A 23,835-nucleotide genomic window follows, 5' to 3' on the forward strand; every position below is an offset into this window, starting at 1 on the left:
ACCTAAGGCGCACATTGTCCAAAAAGCATAGTTGAGGCGCTTAAGGCACTCTGAAAAACAGCCTGAAGCGCAAGTTAGGCGCGTGCAACCACACTAAATCTTTCATGCTCTGTCTTTCTGTTTCGTGGTTTCTGTGATTGTGTGTGTGTGTGTGCATGTTCCTGTTTGTGCCATTAACAGCAGGTCAGCAGCAGCAGTTAGCTGTTTGTATACATCAACCGATCAGTAGCAGTCAAACAGGATCAAGATCAGCAGCCAAATCGCTGCTGCTATTTTTCTATTGATCATCCAGAATCTAACCAAGATCATCAGGATCAGTTGTAGATCAGAAGGAGACTTTGACCTAGATCAGGTGATCAAGAAGCCGGCCCTGAACCAGTAGGGTCAAGCAGTGATACTTACCCTAACACTATTAAGTAATGGTTATGCACCGCTGATGAAAACAGATTGAAAGAAAATATGTACTTGGCTATAGTATCAGAACCAGGATATACATAAACCAACTTGAGCAAGAGAAGGGCAGCAATAATGTCATGGCACGTATGGACAATATTAAGTCATTTGCAAGTTGATAGACTAGGTTAGGTTAAGATGATTAGTTATGATGTTCATTGATTTAAAGCATATGTATAATAGGTACCTAAAAGACTTACCTAGAGAACTGTTAAGGATTATATATTAAATCCTCCTTCAAAATCCATACCTTATGAAAGCCCTTAAGCCCAGCATGCCTTCTAGTAATAACTAAAGTTTTATGCTCCTTAAATCCTAGATATATCCCAACACTAGATGCATTTTATCATCAAAGTAATATAATCATCTAACTCTTTAAACAACTACTAACCTTCCACTGGACATTTGAAACCAATACTTCGCACTTTTTTCTACTCGTCATAATGCACAAATCTATTTCAAGTTCTATAATATTCAGGACTTGTATAAATGATCTGCAGTAGCTGTCTCTACAACCAATGAGCAAAACACTTACCTTCTCATCGCTACTAAATGCATCATATATCAAACCTACTCCAACTAGAACACCCAAACCATGAACTAAGGAAGCTTCTAAAAGTTTTAAACATTTCCCTAGAATATCAAAGGGATGTAATATCACTCAATTAGTCAATTGTACCATGATTCAACTCTTACAAGTCAAAACCACATGAATGTTTTCTGGTAGCAGTAATATCAAATATTAAACACACATATATACATGAACATGTATACACACATGAGCTCTTCAACTGCATTCTCTTTCAAGAAGCCAAAACACCATCTGTTTTACAGTTCAAATTATTTATATTTGACATAATAGATGAGGTACGGTTTGCCCACATCTCACCCTCCCCATCTCATCCTCCCAAGACCCTGCTTATAGCTTTGCTATTGACGGATTTTATAATGGGTATGATTGATTTGATTAGATTTGCAACTAAAGTAGTAAAAAAACAACATTTATTCATTTCTAGATTGAAAACATAATAAATCTTGACTATTAATCACCAAAACCTCCTAATTTAGCAAACCTGAATCTGAGTTTCCTAATATAAGGTCAAATAAGCTACGGGAATCAATTACATCCTCAAAAATCAGGATAAAGCAACCATCTTTGTAAAACCCAATTTCAATCACATGAAACCCTAATTAAACCAACTGCTATGCAAATTGGAATGATAGAGACGGAAACAGATTGAAATTAATATAGAATTAGAGATGTTATGAGGATAGATAGAATTAACATACCTTAATTTGTTATCAGAAGTGGAGGTGGGTGAGTAATTGGAAACGCATCAAGAAACCAAATACGACTTTGCAAATGCAAAACAGAATTGGGGGTGAATTTGTCGGGTATAATTATAACCCGATAACTTACCGGGTTTGGGTACAAGAAAACGGTTTGGTTGTCTGCCTCGGGTATTCTGCTTTAAATATAAAATATTATAATGTCTAAAAATAATTTTCTTAAAAGTTTTAGATGACAAGACAAATTCAAATAAAAAAAAACTTTGATAGTAGAACGTCTAATGATACCTCTACATGAGATTACACCCTTTCTTTTTTTTCTTATGACTAGTTATGGAGATATAAATTTATGGGTCTCATAGTGTAAGAATAGTTATGGACTTCCAAGGTTTTCATGCTATTTACAACAAGAAAAATTGGTTTTTATTGAATACAACCATTGTCTTTTGATCATTGCCGGTCCCAACTAACGAATTGGTCACTGATGGTCTCAACTTTTAATGTATTTGTTCCTAACGGTCCGTGGCTAACAGAATCCTAACGCCGTTAGTTTCAGGTCGCCGGGAAAACATTTTTGGCCGGGAAAGTCAACTTTGTTTGCCTGAAACACACCACCTGAACACCGCCACCACTACCAATTGACTCACCGCCAACCAACCACCATCACTTAAGCACCATCAACTGATTCCGACGATGGTTCTAGGGTTCCGGCGACCTCAATAATTGGGGTTTTTACTAGAAAAAGGTTCCTAAAGGTACGATACAATGTTATCATGATGTTTGGGACAAAATTATTGAGTTTCCGGGAAAAAAATGTGTGTTTTCCGGCCAAAAACATTTTTCCGGTGACCTAAAACTAACGACGTTAGAATTCTGTTAGTCGCGGACCGTTATGAACAAATACGTTAAAAGTTAGGACTGCCAATAGCCAATTCGTTAGTTGGGACCGGCAATGACCAAAAGATGATAGTTGAGACCAATAAAAATCAGTTTTCCTTACAACAACAATGTTTTTATATCACAAGTTGTATGTCACAACCTTATGATGTTCTAAGGTGTCTACCATTTAACTATTCAAGTCATTACGAATATTTAACACAAGGGAAGTAACACAAACAAACATAGGTTCTACCAAGTCATTACATATTAAGTAAAATTATCAAACCATAACATTGGGTTTCCAAAATAAGACTTGTCTAAAACATATACTAACCATCTGGGCTAAACATCATATATTGTTAGAACAAAAATCTTAATTATCCTTATACTTCCAATTTCCAAAATTCATAGCTCTAGGTCATTTGATTTCTTTACGGCCACATGAGAGATATGCTTAAAACAAATACATCAACAAAGTTGCTGAATAGAAGTACAATTTACAGACACGTTTTCTAAATAAATCAACTTGAACATATCAAATCAGTCGTTTAATCATCTAATCAACCAACAAATGTTGTGTTTCTATTAGATTGCGCAAATCAGTTGCCCAAACTATTATGTGTGCAGTTAGAGATGTTCAAAACGGTTTGGGACTAGGAACCGGAACCGGTTCCTAACCGGTTCCTATATTCAAAACTCCATTATAAACCGGTTCCAGGCTCGAACCGGTTAGGGAACCGAACCGGTTCTCCCACCCTCGGACCCCTAACCTATCTAACCGGTTCTTACCGGTTCTTAAACCGGTTCCTGTACTGTAACCGGTTCCAACCGGTTACAGTGTAAAAAAAATTTTTTTTTTTCGTTTTTCGTTTGCGATTTGGATTCTAAACTACGATTCGTATTTGTATAACATGAAAAATAAAAAAAAACAATTAATATAAAATTCATTTTATTTACTTTAAGAAGTTCAAAAAAAAAGATTACATGTTTTAAAATCTTCAAAAACAAACTAACAAAACATTAAACTTATAAATATAAAGTTGTGACATATTATTTCTAGAAAAGCCTTCTTGTTCGTCGTAATTATTGAGCGGCGACTTCTTCCTCGGAATTACTTGTAGAAATGCCTTCTTGTTCGTCGTGCACTCGAACATCAAGTGGTGTTTCATCTTCGAGAGTGGTTACGTGTTGAATACGATCGATTGAGTCCAAGTGATCCTTTAAGCAAATGCACATCTCCACCGACTCCGAATTTAGTCTTGTTCTTCTCACCGATATTACCCTGCCACTAAGAGAAAAAGCGGATTCCGAAGCTACCGTAGAAGCTTGGACGGTTAGTAAATCACGGGCCATGGTGGCAAGAATCGGAAACTCGGTTTCCTTTACCTTCCACCAAGCCAAAACATCAAAAGTGCCATATTCCTCTTCGGATAAACCGGTATAGTAATCATTTGCACTATACCTTCCTAGTTCGCTTGAAGGGGTGTTACCCCTTTGTTTTTTAGCCGTTACGTTGCGAACGGTGTTCATTAGGGTAATCATGGGATCTCGTACTCTAGTAGCACTTGAACTTGATGAAGACCCCCCCGGCATAGGCATGTGTATGTTTGACCCATATTTATTTAAATAAAAGTCATACATAAATTTAAAATTCAAGTTAAAATAATTTTTTGCCTCTGTTGAAAAGTTTGGGTCAACTTCATGCATATCTAAGGCTGAAAAAATTTCGTCTATCACACATTCAACCCCCGTAACATTTAACATTGGGTTTAAAGCGGCGGCGCAAGTAAAAACCGGTGGCAATTCAAGAAAGTATTTTTTAATTTAAACTTCATTTGTAATATGATGTTTGAAAACATTGGACTTTTATATTCAAATTCTTTAAGATTGTTAACCATTAAAAATAACTCCGAAAGAACCAAGGGACTTGTCGGATAATACGTTCCCGATAGTTTCGTAGTTGATGTTTTAAAAACTTCAAGAAAAGTCGATAAGTCATTGATAATTTCCCATTTCTCATTTGAAAAGGGGATTGCCAAATCATTCTCGGCAAGACTAGAATGAAACATTTGTAAAGTTTCTCTTTGTTCCAAAGCACTTTGAAACATTATGCAAGTGGAATTCCATCGATGAGGTACATCCCAATTAGCTCCCAAAGCTTTTCTTCCCGTATCTTTACAAAATTTTCTATAATCCATTTGTCTTTTTTTACTTTTCTTAAAAACTTCATGTATCATTAGTCTAAAATCGTTTATAACCGATGTAACCTCATCCGAAGCAAGTCCGTCTTGCACGATTAAATTAATGATATGTGCAACACACCTTGAGTGAAAAAAATACACCATTGCAAATCGGCGTATATTTTAATTTTAATTTATCAACCGCCGATGTATTATTCGACGCGTTATCAAATGCCATTGAAAATATTTTATTTTCTAGTTTATAAGTTTTTATAACATAATTTAAAATTTCAAACAAATTATCTCCCATATGTGGATACTCAAAGAGTTCGAAAGCAATGGTGCGTTTCATCATTTCCCACGATGACGGGTCTACCCAATGAGCGGTGATACAAAGATAAGATTCGGGTAGACCATGTGTAGCCGACCAAACATCACTAGTTAAGTTTATTCCCGTATTTATATTTTCAAAATATGCAATTAGTACCTCTTTGGCCTTCTTCCACAATTTTAAACAATAATGTTTAAGAGTATGACGACTTACGTGAGTGTATTGTGGTTGAAGCGTATCTCGAATCATGGCGGTTAAGCGAGGGTTGTCGAAGTGGCTAAACGGCAAAGCTTCTTGAATCACAAACTTCGCCATACGATCTTGAACTCGATCAATTTGGTATGTAAATATTCCGCCTTCAATATCCATTTGCGTTTGTTGCGAATCGACGTTCTTTTTCAACGTCTTGCAATACGGTTTTTCGATGTGTTTCTTCAAATTTGAATTCGAAAGTGGGTTTAAATAAACCCCACAAAACTTGCACCGAGCCTTCAACGAATGGTCACTCAATTCAACCAAATCCCAATTGCACCAAATCTCTTAATTACGATTATGAGGTACAATACGAACGAAACTTTGTTCGGCCAACCGATGATTGTGAGGCAGCTATAACAACAAATATGAATATAGAAGAAGAGAAAACAAGAGATTAGAGAACTCAAAACGTTGTAATAGCGTTTTTTGTATTTTTTTGCGTTCGGGTTTGCGTTTTGAGTGTTGTGATGAACCCATGACACCAAATACCTATTTATACTAGTAGTGGGGTGCTTGGGGGAGCCAAAAAAACGGCTATTTTTGACCCCAACGGTCAAAAAACGGCCAAAAAAACGATTTCCAACGGCTATACTCGATCCAACGGCTAGAACCGTTTCGGTTCCGGTTCCTACCCGCCCCCACTCAGAAACGCAAGAACCGGTCACGGATCATCGGGTTGAATCAGATAGGGTCCGGTTCCTAAAAAAACGGGTAGGAACCGGTTCGGTTCCGGTTCGGGTCTACCGGTTCGGTTCCAGGAACCGGTTTGAATGGTCATCTCTATGCGTGCTAGGCTTTTGCATGGCCATCAACTTGCGTACAATATCAGTGATGTCCTACGTGTACAACTAGCTCAAATGTTTACTACATGATTGTACTATATGCATTAAGTGATTCAGTTTCATACATGCTTTACGGTTCTAAAAAAGTAGTTAAAGTGTATTCACTAGTATGGGTCTCAGTTGTTCAGCAACATGGTCGTCCAAAATTACAATCTCGAACATGTATTCAAGTTCCGAGTTTAAGGCATCTAAATCCCAAATGGGATAATTTTCTTAAGTTCAAAACATTTCGTTGTATGAGAAATTGGTTTCGGGTTTCAAAAACTTTATTTTGGAAAAGTTTGGTTTTCTTTCTTCGATATTCGACGGACCGTATGAAAAAAAATCGATTTAAGTGCGTTTTTTTTTTACTTAAGCCCTCATTATTTTTGCATCTAGGCCCCGAGCGAGGCCTATGCTATAGCGCCTTTGATAATTATGATTAAATCATCCTTCAAAAGCATGTGAAACATTCAATAGTTTTTGTACCTTAAGAAAGCTACATAAAGGACAACAATATAAACTACTAAAATCATCCAACTCTTTAAACATCTATTATACGTGATACCCGAGTTTGGGTAGGAAATATTATATGTGAAATTGCAAAGTGTTTTATGGATTGCCATTAACTAGATTTCTAATATACAATTAAGATGATTAATTAATAACAACACAAGAAAAGGACAATCACTATAGTCAAGTATATTGTTTGATCAATCCCTAAACTTAATCGGTTATATCTTTACAAAAATAAAACTATAACAAATCATATTGTTCCAAGTCTTACGCCCCCTTAACCAACTGAGCTACATGACGGGGACATAACAAATCATAATACACACCATAGAGGGTTTATTTAGATCCACTTCCACAATACAAACATAATGCACCACACTATGATTTGACCATGTTTACGTAATGGTAAAAAGAACAAACTGACAAGTAAACTAGCTTTCGGACCGAGGAGTAGCCACAAGAAGTAAATGGTTCAACCTGTGGGCTGTAAGAGAGGTGCTCTCACTCATATCCATATTCCTCCCAATCATTCCTCCAGGAAGCGCAAGATCGAACTTGTAAACCACATTCGCAAGGGCAAGCTTCATAAGGGTGTCCGCAAATTGAATACCAGGACACCCTCTCCTACCGGCACCAAATGGGATGAACTCAAAACAAGACCCTTTGTAATCATAAGAACTATCTAAGAATCTCTCTAGCCTAAACTCCTCAGGTTTCTTCCATATTGCAATATCTCGTCCTATTGCCAATGCATTGATGTATTTTTTTGTTCCTGCTTCAATATCATATCCCATTATTTTAACATCTTGTGATGATGCTCTTGGAAATACAGGAGTAGGTACATGCAGTCGCATAGTCTCTTTGAGCACTACACTAAGATACTCAAGTTTTCCTATGTCATCCTCGGTGATTTTTGGTTTGCCTCAGGCTACTAAGTTCACCTCCTTTTGTAGGGTTCTCATCACTAGCGGGTTTCTAACTAGCTCACATAATGTCCACTCAAGAGCTGTGTAAATTTGTTGGTGCATAATGTCAGTAGTTCAGTGTCTAGTGTCTGTAATTGCGTTTGTAATGTTTTATGTTTTGTATAAGCGAAGTTGCTAACAAGTTCGCTGATATGGGCGAACTTGTTAGACAAGCGAAGTTAGTGACAACTTCGCCTGAACATGCCAGGCGAAGTTGTCGTGATTATATAAGCCATCTGTTACGGCTTATTAAAATTGATTCAGTTTTACAGTTTTCGTGTATTCGAGTCAGAGAGAGTCTGTAATCAAGTGATCTCCGTATCACGTGTTTAAGGTTGGTATACAACGTGTTTGATTATCGTGTGTTAATCGTATTGCTTTCTATACTCGTAACGTCTTACGTAGGGATTCCGCACCTGCGTAGTACGTGATATCTCGTGTAGATCCGGCTGGGAACTTACCTCAAGCGAAGTTACCCACAACTTCGCCTACCTCCCAAGTTCGCTCAACTTAAGCGAAGTTATTCACAACTTCGCCAATCCGGCGAATTTAAGAAAGTGAGCGACGTTACAAATTCATGCGAAGTTAAGCTTTAAGCGAAGTTATCCACAACTTCGCCTACTGTGCTGTTTGAAAATAAAATTTTTGATTTTCAGATTTCTTTGAGTTTTGAGAAAGATGTCTTCGATAAACATTACCGAATTAGTAAAGATGGAAGTAGAAGCAGGTTCGGCTACAAAAGCACCCAAGATGCTTAAGAAAACTGATTATGTAGCGTGGAAAGACCGTTTTGAACAATATGTCAAGTATCAAGATGCGAAGATGTGGGTATGCATACAAGATGGTTACATTCCACCTACTACTGAGTATGAAGGTCGTGATCAGATCAAGAAGTACAAAGAAATGGAAGATGAAGAGAAGAAGATGTATGAGGCAGAAAGTAAAGCTCATGCAGCAATTACAATGGCTCTTCCACAAGAGATTCTGCACACTTTCAGAAAGTACAAGACTGCTAGAGAGCTTTGGGAAGCTCTTGAAAACCGTTTTGAGGGCAATGTGGGAATTCGTGCTTCGAAGATTAAACTTCTAAAAACCCAATTCTCGGTCTTCAAGTATCTGAAAAACGAATCACTTGATGATATCATCACCAGATATTATCATCTGATGACTGAACTCAGCAACTATTCAATCGCATACAAAGAAGATGAGATTGTTGAGAAGCTTCTTGATGCTCTCCCACCAAAATGGGAGATGTATACAGTGTTGATGAGAGAAGATAAAGACTTTGCTGACTATGACCTGGAGACAGCAGTTAACAAGCTAAGAACGTTTGAACTGAACATGGTACGAAAGGAGACACCTACCGATCAGGTTCAAGATCCGGGTATGTATGGGGCAAAGGTTAACTCTGGATCAAGTTCGAAAACGGAATCATCTGCTTATTACTCTAAGGGAGAGTCAGGCGCGAGCTCAACACATGAGGGACATGTATCTCTCAACTTGAACGGTGATGTGTGCTATGTAGCTGGAGGGTCAAATGCTTCTCAACCTCAAGCGAACAAGAGTAGTTATTCCCCGAGTGTTTCAAACAACAACTACTTGAAGATGCCCATGAGTGTCAAATCTGCTGAACAGCAGTTTGCTCTCTATGCATCTTTTATTGCTTCGTATGAGAACTACATTCAGGGTAAGATCGTTGATCCTGCAGTTTTGGATGAAGACTATGACCAGATCGATGCTGATGATCTGGAGGAGATGGATCTGCAGTGGCAGATGGCCATGATAGTGAGAAGGGTAAAGAGGTTCATGAAGAAGACTGGCAGGAAGTTTGTCGGTGAGAGGCCAGGGTTTGATAAGTCGAAGGTTCGCTGCTACAACTGTCAGCAGAATGGCCACTTTGCAAAAGAATGCAAGAATGAACGTGTAGAACGCAGTCAGAACAGATCTACACAGCAAAGTGGTAGTGGTAATGACTATAGAGCCATGATTTCCAGACAGAACGAAGACTACAACTGGAATCTGCATGTTGAAGAAGTATTTGAACAGGCCAACTTGGCAAACATCGAAAATGCAGATAGTGAGAAGGGAACTGGCGAAGATGAAGCGTACATGGCAGATGTAGCAGACCAGCTCTCCGAGGTAAGTACCGAACTCCCTTGTGCTAAGTGTGAACTTCTGTCTGAACAACTGACAACTCTAACTGATCAGTTTGTTAGTTTGGATGCGCAATATAAAACTTTAAAAGAATATCATCACTTCACTAAAGCTAGAGAAAATAGTTACAAAGTAAAAATTAAAGCTAGTGAAATAGATATTAAAAGTCTTAAAGCAAAGTTTGCTGAAAAAATTAATATGATTGTTCTTAGCTATGAGGTTCTAGAAGAAAAAACCAAACTAATAGCTGAAAGAGAAAAACAGATAGCTGATCACCAGGTAAAAGTGGTGGAACTTAACAGGAAACTGGAACAATTCAGAAATTCCTCCGCTATACTTGATCACCTTGTTAGTGATCAAGGTTCTCCAAAAAGGGGAGGAATTGGTTATCATGAAGTTCCACCACCTTTCAATCATAATTACACTTTTAACCCTTGTAATCAGAAATCTGTCGATGTTGACTATGGTCAGACAGTTACAGTTCCAGTTACTGCTAAAGAACCAGAAGTTAGTAAGCCTGTTGCAAGTGTTAAAATCTCTGCTCCGAGTCCTGTCTCATCTAACTCGGACAAGTCTTCTGAGTCGAGTGAGACAAATCAAGAGGAAGTGTTACCAAAAAGTGGAGAGAAAAAGAAAACATCTGAAAAGAAGTCTCCACTAAACCCGTATGTCCCACCATATGTGAGACAAACGGGCAGTAATACAGCCTCAACATCTAAGACAACTTTTGATAAGAAAGTTGAAAACAGGTGTTGTTTTAGATGTAATCAACAAGGACATCTTGTTGCTGATTGCCCTCTGAAGCAAAAATTCAGATGTGTGAGGCCTTTAAAATCTGAAAAAAGAGCTAACAGTAATCAATTTAATGATAAAACTGAAAACCCATCGAATTTCAGAAAATGGACTAATCCAGGTTTTCAAAGAAATAGATCTCAGTTTTTCACTGGTAACACCCAAACCATAACTAATAATTCATTTAATTCAAGACGGTTGGGATGGCCTCATAGACAAGCCACAAGAAGGTATCCTGTTAGGACTCACAGAAATGATTATAATACTAACTTTGGACAGCCAAGGTACGGGATGTATCGACCCAAGACCAAGAGGTCTTGGGTCCCAAGATTCTAATAATTTGCTTTAATCGTGCAGGAACAGTTGAACAGGGCTGCCAACAATCAATGGGTTGTGGATAGCGGCTGTTCCCGGCACATGACGGGTAACAAGAAATTGTTACAAGACTGGAAACATGTTCAAGGTGGGAGAGTGAGTTTCGCAGGAGAGAGCGGTGGAAAGATCACAGGAATTGGGACTGTGACTAAAGGGAAGATGACGCTAGAGAAAGTTAACTTTGTTGAAGAACTGAAGCACAATCTGCTGAGTGTTTCGCAGATCTGTGACAAGGATTATACCGTGCATTTCACGAAGAATGAGGCGATAGTGTTGTATCCTGCTTTTAAGATACCAGAGGACTGGATTGTTATGAAGGCTCCGAGAGTGAAGAATACGTATATCATGGATATGAGGTCTACTGAAATGGCCACTGAAGAATCGTGTCTTTTGTCGAAAGCGACTGAATCAGAGTCCGAATTATGGCATAGGAGAATGGGGCACATTCATCTTCGTAAGATGAACTACCTTGTCAAAAATGGGCTTGTGTTGGGGGTTCCCTTGAAGAATTTCAACTTCGAAGACAAATGCTTATCATGCAAGAAGGGAAAGCAACACAAGAAATCCCATCTCACCAAGAAGGTCAATTCAATTGTCAGTACCCTAGAATTACTTCACATGGATCTCTTCGGTCCCGTGAATGTAAAAAGTCTAGGAGGAACATCGTACTGCTTGGTGATTACTGATGATTTTTCTCGATACTCGTGGGTATATTTCCTGAAGTCGAAGGATGAAACTGTTCAGATGGTAATAAATTTGATTACCAAAGTTGAGAACATTATGGGAAAAAGAGTTAAATACATCAGGAGTGACAATGGGACTAAGTTCAAGAACTATCAGATGGAGATCTTCTGCCTACAGAAGGGGATTGAACACCAATACAGCGCACCGTATACTCCGCAACAAAATGGAGTGGCTGAGAGGAAGAACAGGACTTTGATTGAAGGAGCCAGGACCATGCTGGCTGATTCGAAACTTCCCGTGGTGTTCTGGGCTGAAGCTGTTGCTACAGCCTGTTATATCCTTAATAGAGTGTTAACTGTTAAAAGATTAAATAAAACCTGCTATGAACTAATGCATGGGATAAAGCCCAACTTGAGTGGTCTTGAACCATTCGGGTCCCCATGTTCGATATTAAAGACCAATTCAAAATCTGGTGAAGTAGCCGACGAAGGAATCTTAGTCGGATACGTTGTTGGGACTTCCAACAGACGGGTCTTTAATACATCGACCAGCAAGGTTGAGGTGGTGTGTAACACTGATATCACAAGTTACAAATCACCAAAACCAAGCACGGGACCCGCAGGGGTTTTTGACAATAATAGACTTTTTAAATCTTTTAACATGCCTTATTTGGATTTTGCAGAAGATGAGGAACGAATTGCTACGAAGATGATATGCGATGAGGAAGACACTTTGGTGCAAAGACCACAGTATGATGAATGTCAGCCTTCCTCGTCAAATGCTGTCAATACCCCTGCTGCCTCTACTGAAGAGAAATTCATCAATCCGTTTCACTCTCAACATCAATCAACCATGGATGAGCTATCTTCGAACTTGGAAGATAATCTAAATGTCAGTTCGGTTCCGACTACGAGAATTCACAAAAATCACCCGTTGAAGAATGTGATAGGTGATCTGTCCGCCGGTGTACAAACAAGACAAAGCTTGAATGAGCCACCTGTGTTTACACAAGCATTAAAGACACGGGCATTATCAACGAATGCTTGTACACCTGCTTTATCAGCCAGATTTAACCAAAGAACTATCAAATGGCTCTTAAGGACAGCTCGTGGGTCGAAGCCATGCAAGAAGAGTTAGCTCAGTTTAAGAAAATGGAAGTATGGAACTTGGTCGCAAAACCAAGAAATGTGCATGCGATTGGCACAAAATGGGTCTTTAAATGTAAGAGAGATGAGAAAGGGGTTGTTATCAGGAATAAGGCGAGGCTGGTTGTTAAAGGCTTTAATCAACAAGAGGGGATTGATTACAATGAGGTGTTTGCTCCTGTGGCAAGATTGGAAGCCATTCGACTGTTTTTGGCATTTGCTGCTCATAAGGAGATGAAAGTTTTTCAGTTGGATGTGAAGAGCGCGTTCCTAAACGGTAAAGTCGATGAGGTTGTGTATGTTGAGCAACCTCCGGGTTTTCCTGACCCTGACTTTCCCGATCACGTGTACAAGCTAAGTAAAGCGCTGTATGGACTACATCAGGCACCTCTGCCTGGTACTTAACGTTATCCAATTACTTGCTTGAGAATGAGTTTGAAAGAGGTAAGATTGATAGCACGTTGTTCTTCAAGAGAAAGGGAAGCGACTTTCTGCTGGTGCAAGTCTACGTGGATGACATTATCTTTGCTGCATCAAAGGTCACCATGTGTCAGGAGTTTGAGGCCGTCATGAAGAAGAGATTTGAAATGAGCGCTATGGGTGAACTAACTTTCTTTTTTGGATTGCAGGTTGATCAGAAGAAAGACGGGATGTTCATTCATCAGACAAAGTATGTCCATGATGTTCTCAAACGCTTCAAGATGGAGGATAGCACTCCATATGATACTCCAGTCTGCGTCAATCACAAATTGGGTGCTGATTCAGATAACGATGCAGACGTGGACCCAACCCAATATCGGGCTATAATAGGTTCTTTAATGTACTTAACTGCTTCTAGGCCTGATATAATGTTTGCTGTTTATCTTTGTGCACGCTTTCAGGCAAACCCAAAAGAATCTCATTTGAAGGGTGCAAAGAGGATACTGCGGTATCTCAAGGGCAAGCCGAAGCTGGGGTTGTGGTACCCGAGAGGAGGAGACTTGGAGCTAGTCGCTTACACAGATTCTGATTATGGAGGGTGCAATCAGAGTCGGAAATCTACAACTGGTGGATGTCAGTTTCTTGGTGGCAGATTGGTGTCGTGGCAATGCAAGAAGCAGACTTCAGTCGCAATTTCAACCTGTGAAGCAGAATACACGGCAGCATCCAACTAGCTGCTCCCAGGTTCTTTGGATTCAACAACAGTTGCGCGACTATGGTCTGAATTTCTCACTTACTCCTATTTGCATTGATAACACTGCTGCTATCTCAGTAACTAACAATCCCGTGAAGCACAGTAAAACTAAAAATATTGACATACGTCATCATTTTATACGGGATTGTGATGAGAAGAAGCTGATTGAGCTCGAAAAGGTTGATACGTTAGATAATTTCGCTGACTTATTCACGAAAGCGTTTGACAAAACTAGATTTCAAAACCTTGTTGAGCTGAATGGGATGATCAATCCTGAGTAACCATGCTTTGTGTTTGATTAAAAAAAAAAAACGTCACTATCGCTTAGAATTATGTCGGTTGCCTCAGTTTGAAGGACATGTCTTAGGATATGTTTGGTCCTCATTTCCACTTGTAGAATATGAGGATAGCCATTAACCAGATGACTGAAAGTGACCGGGGCGGTTTATGATGAGTTTTCATTCTTTCGCTTAAAATTAGTCGATCATACTTAGTTAGAAGGACACATACTAGTATGTGGTCGGTCCAGCTGATCCATTGGATCTTCGGGATAGCCGTTAACCTGAAGACTTTGATTTGGTCGGGGCGATAGAAGTTATATTTTTCTTTTCGGGAGATGAAATTATTTTTCAAGTCTACTACTTCGTAAGAAGTCACTTTACTATGTTTAACAGAAAATTGATCCAACCTTGGAAAGTGATAGATATACTGATTCTGTGTGCTTAACTATGAAGTTATTAGGCTTAAAAGTCTTTAGAACAGTCATTGTATGTCATGGTAGCTTTTTGTGGTGCGTAAAAGTAGAAGTGATACTAACTAAATCTACTCGATTTTTTGTGGAAACTCCTTAAGAGTTGTGCCTGTCTTCATACATATCTTTCCGAATGATAGGCAGAAAAGCGATTACCCAGTCATACACCAGCCCGTGAGTGCTCTGATTCCCGTGAAGTTAGCGTGTCAAGACACTGCAGTGATCCAGATTCGGGACTTGCAGTTATTTTCTACTTGAAGTTGTGTATATACATGTTAGATTAAAAAAAAAAAAATTTAGAGTTCATAATGATAATGATTATCAATCAAGACACAAGAAGGTGAACTGGAAGCAGAGTCTAAGATCGAAGAGTAATTCCTACTTAATCAGACACTACGGGTCAAGGTCAATTCGGGGTGACTTGGGGAAAGCCAAATACGCTTTGAGAATAGATAGGAGGCATCATAATCTCTGAGTTGTTGCCCACTTAAGTTTTGAGTTTAATTGAACCTAACTCGTATCACAGAAACGATGAAAACCATTCTAAGTAGATTACCTGCTTACAACCTGTTTCTTTATGTCATAATACAGCTGAACACGGATCTGTGTGACAGTCACGAAATTAGTATGATTTCTGTTCGGATCTTTTCTAAAACATGGTAGTCCCTGTCGAGACTGAAATTTGATCCCGCGTACCTTTATTTTAAAAGTTTTTCTATTTTTGGAGTTGTATGATTTTATACCTGGTTACTTGGTCTTGATCGTTTCATTTAACACTTTAAAGGATGTTTTTAAAACTTAATTGCAAATTGTTCAAATTATGGGGTTTGTTTTGAAAAATTTTTAATTTCAGCGAAGTTCTGCATAACTTCATCCACAACTTCGCCGATACATCTGTGACCCTATATAAAGGACTCTAAAGGTCAAACTGTTCATTTATTTCAAAATCCAGCGAACTTATACTCACAGAAACCTCGGCGAACTTATCGATTCTTTTGTCATCAATCATTCTGTGTTTCTTTTTCGATTTCATTGTCGATTAAAGGTGTGTAGGGGTCCATATTCGTATAATCATTGTCGTTAATGATTATCACAGGTCGATATGACCCGTTTCGTGACCTCGATTATTTGAAACCTAAAAACCCGATTTTAAAACTTGTTTTTACGTGATAGTAAACCACTTGAACGTATAAACCTTCATAAAATCATGTATTTCGGAGTCCTCGATCTCCGAAATCATCATCTACACGTCGTTCAACAACCTTAACTGTTGCCGATTCGAATTCGGCGAAGTTACAGTTTAGGCGAAGTTATCCGTAACTTCGCCTGAGGTTTAACTTCGCCTGATTATTGATTTTGAAACAGTTTATGAGGCGATGTTGTGATTAGGCGAAGTTATCCGTAACTTCGCCTGGACCATTTTACTTAACTATTTTCAGACGAAGTTCAAGTTGAAGCGAAGTTGTTTCCCAACTTCGCCTCACCTTTAACTTCGCCTATACAGAATTGATCACAACTTCGCTCATGGTAACAGGCGAACTTGTGATTCGCTTTGACGTTTATCTAACTTAATCTGTTTGTTGCAGATATGGCTGCTATTGCTGGAGCAGGTGGTGCAGGCGGTGATGACGGAGGTGATCAACAAAGACAGTTCTTCCCGGGTCACAACATGTATATCACCTTAGACCCGGAAGCGAGCGGAGTTGATGATTTCCGCGAAATCATCACATTCCTTTTACGCTCGAGGATATTCCATGCCATTACAACAACTCTGCCGATATCCTTACCCAACATTGAGGATTTCTGGCAGACCGTGGAATACGACTGTAGAGTCGAGCCCCCGGTGATGCGCGCAACCGTCAACAATCAAATTGTTCAGTTCTCTTCTGAACATATACGGGCGGCTCTGCGGTTTGGAAACGAAACAAGGGATGACCCGACGGAGTTTGTAGCTCCTTTCCGCGATGGGGCATTTTTGAAGATGGGTTATTCTGGTCCCTTGGGGGATTCGCAGAGAAGGAAGGGATTTCTGCTTGACCAGTGGCGCTTTCTCATGCATGTTATGATAGTATGCATGTCAGGGAGAAAGGCGGGCACTGATGGCATGGGCGCGACCATGCAGTAAGCGATGACTGCTCTGACATACAACAAGCGATTCAGCTTTAGTCAGATGGTCTTTTACGAGATTGATCGTCAACGAAGAGCGATGGCGCTTGAGCGGTTCATCATGTATCCAAGATTCCTTCAAATGATCTTGAATCATGTTGCTCCAACACTTCCTCAGCGTCGTCCGATCCGATATTTAGAGAGTGTGAACAAACGGATCTTCGCCCAGTGTCGATCCTCCAGTGCGAGGAGCAAACCTGAGCTTCGTCCTCGCCATACTCCACTCTTTGGGTACTTAATCAACCCGAAGTATGTGCCTGCTCGTGGGGATGAGTTTAGGGACCCGGCACCACAACAGGCAGGAGCACCTCAAGCTATACATGCTGCTCCTGTTGTGTCACCGGAGGAGGAAGTGGACCTTGATGCAGAATTTGGTGGTCAAGGATTCTTTGATATGGATCGGGTGGATCCAGAGGAGAACGTTCAGGTCCCAGTTGAACGTGCCTCGACTGTGCATGTTACTAGGGCAGCTACAACGGTGGCTGGCTCAGATTCTGAAGATGAAGTGGCAGAGGCGAGAAGGATTATGGTGACTCGAGAAAGACTACATGGGAAAAGAAAGAGAACAGATGATGATGACGAGTCAGACTTTGAGGAAGAGGTACAACAGTTGATAAGAAGGTCAAGAAGGGAACGGATAGGTGCAGGATCAGGAGCCGGTGAGAGCTCTAGGGTGGTACGTTTCACTCCACCAGCACTATCCGATATGACAATGGTTCCCTCATCTCTACAGGTTACTAGGCCAAGCGCTACGGGTGTTCCCGTAGTTGCTACATCGTCTACATTTGGCCTCCCACCCACTACTTTCCAACTTTCGACTCCCGTGATCGTTTCGTTGCCGCCTCCGACTGTTACTCCATCGGAGGTCGTGGCACGCTTTATTAAGTCGACTGTTGTGGCCACTGCAGGGCTATCGGTGACGATACCACCTGCGGTTACGTCTATTTCTACTTCTGAGGTCCCGGTGACATCGGAAATCCCTCCTCAGTACACTCAAGACATTTCACATATGAGGTTCGATTTCGATGCAACCCTCTCAGACTCATAACGAATAGCTGCACTTGAACGGGTCGTGGTAGAACAATCAAGGGTGAATCTTATCCAGACCCAGGCTATTCAACGCCTAGTTGCAGAGAATCAGATGTAGTCGTCCCTGCTGGTAGAACATGGAAAGATCATAGATGCTCTGAAGGAGTTCTTGTCATCTCAGGGGGAGACGAGCTGTAAAGGCGATGAGTTGAGGATGAAGAGAAGGAATGATAGAGACGATGATCCCAATTCGTCGAAAGATGCAGGTGGTGAGCTACCAAGAACTACTCAAGCTCTTGGAACTTCCACAACTCAGGGGGAGTCGACATCTGCAGTTGGTGGTGATGATGTGGTGGTGGTGGACGTAGAAGAGATGGATGATAGCTTGGTTGGTGATGATGATGTATTGCCAAGTGATGTGATAGAAAAGATTGGAGAAGATATTGTGATTGATTATGAGATTGAAGAGGGAGAGATAGTAGAAGAGAATGTGGAGCATGACATTCCAGATGTTGAGAAAGCCGATATGGGTAATGAGATGGCAAATGATGAGACTGAATGGGAAGAGCAGCCTAGGTGGAAGGAAGACTATGCTCAGTGGTTCGTCAAAACGAAGAAACCGGCGGTCCCTACAATGTTTAAGAAGAGTTACAATATTAAAGGCTATGCTGAAGCGAAGAAATGGATTATTTGCTGGATCTATGATGAGCAGTTGAGGCTCTTCGTGATTAAAAGGTATGACGGTGTTCAGTATTTTAAAAGACTGTTAAGATCGTTGAATACACTGCCGGAATGTGAAGTGAAAGACTTAGCCAGATTGGGGTTAATCAATCGAAGTGACGATAATATGGCTAGAGTTATTGGAAAAATTGTATGGAAAGAAAGTATAAAAGAGAAGAAATTTGAGCTGTTAAAACCACAGAAGGGAAAACTTGTTGAAGACAAGGATAGAGGTTTGAGAGCTGATGGAAAGCCTTGGATGGTCATGAAGTATAAACCGATCCGGTGTTTGAAAGAAGTACCGATGAAGCTTATGCCCAAGGATGTGCTTAAAGACCTAAAGTGGTGGTTTGTAGATTGTGAGACAGCTGAGGCAGTGATGGAAGACGAGGATGAACAAGAGCTTCTAAGAGTTTACGATCTGATGCATTTGGTAAACTTATCGCAAGCTGATCTACAGGTGCTCAATGAGAAGAAAATCTTTTATATTCCTGCTTGGAAAGACGAAGCGAGGAAATATCAAAGAGTTGTGTCGGTTTGTGTTAGAGAAGGAGTGCATGCGTGAAGATACAAGATTGAAGATTACAAGACACGTGTTTGAAGCTAAAGAGATGAAGCTACTGCCAAGGGGGAGTCTGTTGGTGCATAATGTCAGTAGTTCAGTGTCTAGTGTCTGTAATTGCGTTTGTAATGTTTTATGTTTTGTATAAGCGAAGTTGCTAACAAGTTCGCTGATATGGGCGAACTTGTTAGACAAGCGAAGTTAGTGACAACTTCGCCTGAACATGCCAGGCGAAGTTGTCGTGATTATATAAGCCATCTGTTACGGCTTATTAAAATTGATTCAGTTTTACAGTTTTCGTGTATTCGAGTCAGAGAGAGTCTGTAATCAAGTGATCTACGTATCACGTGTTTAAGGTTGGTATACAACGTGTTTGATTATCGTGTGTTAATCGTATTGCTTTCTATACTCGTAACGTCTTACGTAGGGATTCCGCACCTGCGTAGTACGTGATATCTCGTGTAGATCCGGCTGGGAACCTACAAAATTGTATCAGTTGCAGCAGTAAAAATATCCTGTAAGAAACAACATGAAGGTTTAAAGTGTAATTCGGTTCATGTTTTTATAATGCTAGAAAGATAGAGGATGAAAACAAGAATTCTTTTTTATATAAGTAGCGCATTTAATGGGGTTTTTATAACTACCAATTTGGACTTAATCTGATACAATTATATACACAAAATCTGATACAATCAATTACAAGCTTAATCGCCGCTGCTAAAGGTGATTAAAAAAAACAATTACACCCCCTATATTTGAATGCCTTCGGGCTCCTCGAGCTCAGTATTTTCTAACGGCCATTCCCATTAAAGGATTAGGACGACATATGTCGGGTTTGGAGTATCGGGCTATCCTTAAGTACCGGTTAATGATACCTATGTTCCCGACTGATTGAGTCTTGCCCAATTTGTCGCAAGGTCTGTTTGGATTCTTTTGAAGACCATGCGTGCATTGCAAAGAATTGTTTGGCTTTAAGTACAGACATGATTTGGTTATGGATGTTTTGTGTGATGTTCTTAAACGGGCATGGATTTCTGCTAAAAATGAGGCCCCTGTTAACTTTCTCACGGACCCTCTTGAAGAGAGGTCTACTTTACGACCAGTTGATATACTTGTGTTCAGGTGGGCAGGGGGGAAACACGCTTGTGTGGATCTTACAGGAGTGTCTCCTCTTGTTGGGCTCAGAGACCGTGGGTTTGTTGTGGGTCAGGCTGCGTTGAAGGCTGAATCAGGCAAAGTTGTTAAACACGAGAAAACTTGTTTAGAGAATCAACATGTCTTTCTCCCATTTGCTTTTGATACATTTGGTTTCCTGGCCCCAGAAGCTGTAAATTTTTTTGAGTATGGTTCAGCGTGTCGTACACGGAACCTCTTCAACTCCTAGGTCTCAAAGCTTCGTTTTTATTAGAATTGGCTTTGCTATTCAAAAGGGGGTAGCGGCGCAGCTTGTTGCCCGTTTGTCTGCCACTTTATTGTAAACATTTTCTAAAAATGGAAGTTATTTAGGTAAGCCTAACAAGTGATAAAATAAAAAAAAGTAAGCCTAGCAAGTGATAAAATCTCCATAAAATGCACTAGTAATTTATAATAAAAAAAGACGCATGCATTAGTTACCAATATGACAGCTTTAATAGCATCTCTTCTAAACTGAAAGCCGCTTTCATCTTCATTTTGTTGTTCAAGCAGTATATCAATTAAAGATCGAGCTTGATGATTAAAGGATTCTTCTGCGGTTCTACGTGAGCGTTCTTCAATGAGACCGTCAAGAAACTCATCAAATTCTTTTCAATGAGACCGTCAAGAAACTCATCAAATTCTTTGGCAATTTTCCGGGTTCTGGCATTTAAGCCTCTTAATGTATCCACCCACGACAAATAGCGTATATATTGTCCAAGACTAAAAAAACCCACCAGTTCTTTAAACTGTTGAACCATGATATTAAACTTTTCTTCGTTGTATTTCCTGCCTAAAGCTAGCCGACACAATACATCTTTATTGAGCGAAACCATCAAGTTTCTGAAATTAACTACCGAACCGCTTGTTTCTTCGAGTTTTCCCATCATAATACTCATCTCTTCTTCTCTTACTTGTTGAAATGACTGGACACTTTTATTATTGAGAAGGTGGAGGACAACAATACTTCTAAGTTGCCTCCAATATTCTCCATAATTAGAAAATACAATATCCTTTCCCCCATCGGTAATTTTCCAAATGATATCTGGTTCCCCTCTGTCTAAGAATGCTGACTCGTAGGTTTTCAAAATTTCTTGGGCTACATGAGCATTAGAGACAACGACGACTGGAACGCTTCCTAGATGCATAAGCATGACGTCACACCCTAACCTACGGCAGAAATATCGGGGCGCGAATTGATTGTCACAGCTCTCAAGGTTACTATCATGCATTATTAAAAGTGTCGATATCTATTAATTAAATTTCCAAATAACAATTATCCATACAAATTCAAATACACAAGTACATATGTCAATCAATTACAACATGTCTCATTAAGTTTTTCTCCTAGCATAAATCCTTAAGTGATCTTGTACTTCACATCGAACGAATACCTGCATATGCGTTGAAAATAATATAGTTTTGTCAACACAAGTTTGAGTGAGCAACACGCCAGTTCAAAGTATAAATAAAAATATGTATTTGCAACAAGTCATATGAGAATAACAAAATAACCAAATGAGCAAGTATAACTGAGATGTCGAGAAGCATAAAGCTATAACGACTGGCGTATGATCATACTAGACTGAGATTATGTTAGACCTCTCCGAATGCGAAAGCATACAAAGCAAATAAGCACATAAACAAGTAAGGTATAAGTTGTTAACACATAAGACAAAGTTGCAGTTTTGTGTATAAGTATAAATGAGAAATATATTTACGCATATGTCCCCAAAACAGTTAAAAGAAGTAAAATAGGGGAATGTGGTACTCACCTCGATAGGCAAACAACGGTGATTGAGATAATAAGAGTGCGGAAAATCAAGCGTTGACGATAAAGCCTATAAAGTAAAATAGAATACGAATATGCTAAGTTAACGAACTAGATCAAATACGAAAGCTCGATAATTAAGTTAATATATATTCTTTTTTAATCATAATATATATATATATATATATAAAGATATTGTATACAAAATCATTAGTTTGTTTAAATAAAAGTAAAACACATCTTAAGATATTGTTAGTTTTATAAAGTATAAATATATAAAGTATATAAAATATAAAAGTAAAATACATCTAAAAAAATATTATTAGTTTGTCAATTTAAATTATATAAATATATTTATATATATAATTTACTTGTTACATATATTTATATATCAAAATATTAGTTTTTATGTTATTATATATATAACCATATATGCTTACTTATACATATATACACGAACGTAAACGAGAGAAAACAAGTATCATAAAGTCGGTTCTCAATAAAATAGTTTTATTTGATTATTAATATTAATAATATACTTATTTAAGGTTTTAGAAAGGAAAAATAACAAAAATCAATAAAGATTTGGGGTGGCAGGGGATCAAACCCGCGACCTGCCCCCCCCCCCCCCCCCCATGACTCAAGTGAACTACCCAGCTGGGCTAACCAGCATCTGCATATATAAACCAGAACCAAAACTTAATAAACAGAACAGATTGAACAAAGTTGAACATGAACCCTAATTTTGAAATTGGGAAATCGGGTTTAGGTACGACTGATTAAGTTTAAGGCTTTAAATCCCCATTTAAATCCGACCAAAACCATATAATAATGTTACTTTAACGCGTTATAATTGAAGGTGAACGAGAGCCCACAGTTTCCGTCCACAAATGCTTACGAACAGGCTGGAAAACGGCAATTTTAATATGTAGGGCTAATGAAGGCGACGGCTTAAGGAAGCTAGGTGTGAGTTTAATTGTAAAATTATCATCGTTTATATAGAAAACGAGATTAGGGTTTATAACGTGGATAATAAGCTATGACCCAAGTTTTAGAACCTTCTAAACGTAATCGAATGAGGGATTAGGGCCGGCTAGATGCGAATTAGGGTTTAGTGTTCACCTAATTAGGCGTTGGTTGATGGATCTGGGCTCAAGAGCAAGTTAGGGTTGATAATTAAATCAATTCGGATTCGGGTTGGGTTTGGATCCAAATATAAACGGGTTAGATGAATAAAATAGATAATAATATACCAAACATTTATTTAATAAATAACGATTAAGTAATAAACATGCACTAACTTTATTGATTAAAATAATCCGAATAACAAAACGGGTCGGGTTCTAGTTCGTAAATCAAAACGAGAAAAACCGGGTTATTACACATGAGGGGGCCATGTTTTATGGCTAATTTTCTGAAGGATCGATGGTAATTCTTGCCAACTTGATGAAGGTTTCCGATTATCGGAAGCTTCCATGGAGATGGTGGAAAGTTTTTGTGTTTTGGAAGATATTGAAAACCATTTAAGATAACTTATTGTACATAGAGAGAAATGATGAAAGAACAAGTCAGGCTAAGAGATTCATGGAGAATAACATTTCATGTGGCTTCTTAAATGAAACAATTTAAGATAGATTATTTTTCCGTTG

At 39.1% G+C, this 23,835-nt stretch overlaps 1 pseudogene; it reads right to left on the reverse strand.

Annotated features, from left to right (window-relative positions):
- Positions 1–20,936: 20,936 nt before the first annotated feature.
- LOC143563589 (3-beta-hydroxylase pseudogene) lies at positions 20,937–21,569 on the reverse strand (annotated as a pseudogene).
- Positions 21,570–23,835: the final 2,266 nt, after the last annotated feature.

This window comes from Bidens hawaiensis, unplaced genomic scaffold (genome assembly GCF_021521415.1).
Source record: "Bidens hawaiensis isolate Kalapana, Puna unplaced genomic scaffold, B.hawaiensis_p1.1 tig00021500_1, whole genome shotgun sequence".
NCBI classification, from domain to species: Eukaryota; Viridiplantae; Streptophyta; class Magnoliopsida; order Asterales; family Asteraceae; genus Bidens; species Bidens hawaiensis.